The sequence below is a fragment of the Chrysochloris asiatica genome, unplaced genomic scaffold (assembly GCF_000296735.1).
Source record: "Chrysochloris asiatica unplaced genomic scaffold, ChrAsi1.0 scaffold00009, whole genome shotgun sequence".
NCBI lineage: Eukaryota > Metazoa > Chordata > Mammalia > Afrosoricida > Chrysochloridae > Chrysochloris > Chrysochloris asiatica.
The window spans coordinates 27,975,362-27,976,324 of NW_006408527.1; positions in this window are offsets into that span (position 1 = coordinate 27,975,362).

Genomic DNA, 963 nt, shown 5'->3' on the forward strand with positions numbered 1-963 from the left:
TAAAAACCTGCAGTTAGAAAATTAAAAGGGAAGAACACAATGAGCAATTCTGAAGGAGAAAGAACTGATGAAAAAACTCAGGCCGCAACTTGAAATATTGAAGGAATCTATGGACAAAATATCGAAAGATGCATGAGACATAAAAAGAATAAGGGAAGAGTAAAAGTTAGGCTTCTGTGTCAATGTAACTAAATCAGGATCTCCAAAGCTTTAGCAGTTGAAATGTGCTTATCCCCATGATGATAAAACCTAATACAGGCATAATTAACTTTATGATGAGTGATGATGAGCAGCCAATCAATTAAAGGGATACTTCCTTGGGAGTGTGGCTTGCTTCCAAAATAATAGACACATGGGAAAGGCTCTCTCTCGCTCTTTCTTTTCTGATGGATAACTGGAATTCTGCAGTTGTAAGCCATTTCCTTGATAATAAATTTCTCTTTATACATATACATATATGTTTCACTGGTTTGCTTCTATAGAAAACCCAGCGTAAAACAGAAGGAATATATAATGTCACTGTACCAAAAAAGAATTGGTGAATGCTGAACCACTTCAAGAGGTAGCATATAATCAAGAATTTATGGCACTGATTGAAGAAGCTCAAGCTGCACTGAAAGGCATTCATGAAAAGCAAGGCTCCAGGAATTGACAGAATATAAAATGAACTGTTTCAACAAACTGATATGGCACTGGAGACACTCACATGTCTATGCCAAGAAACCTGGAAGACAGCTACTTGACCAACTGTTTGAAAGAGATCCATACTTGTGCCAATTTCAAAAAAAGGTAACTCAACTGAATGTGAAAATCATCAAACAATATCACTATTATCAAATGAAAGTAAAATTTTGCTGACAATACATTTTAAATGATTGCATCATAAATCTAAGCTAGAATCAGAAGAAGAACTAGGGATATCACTGGAGCTAGGCATGTCATTGCTGATGTCAGACAGATCTT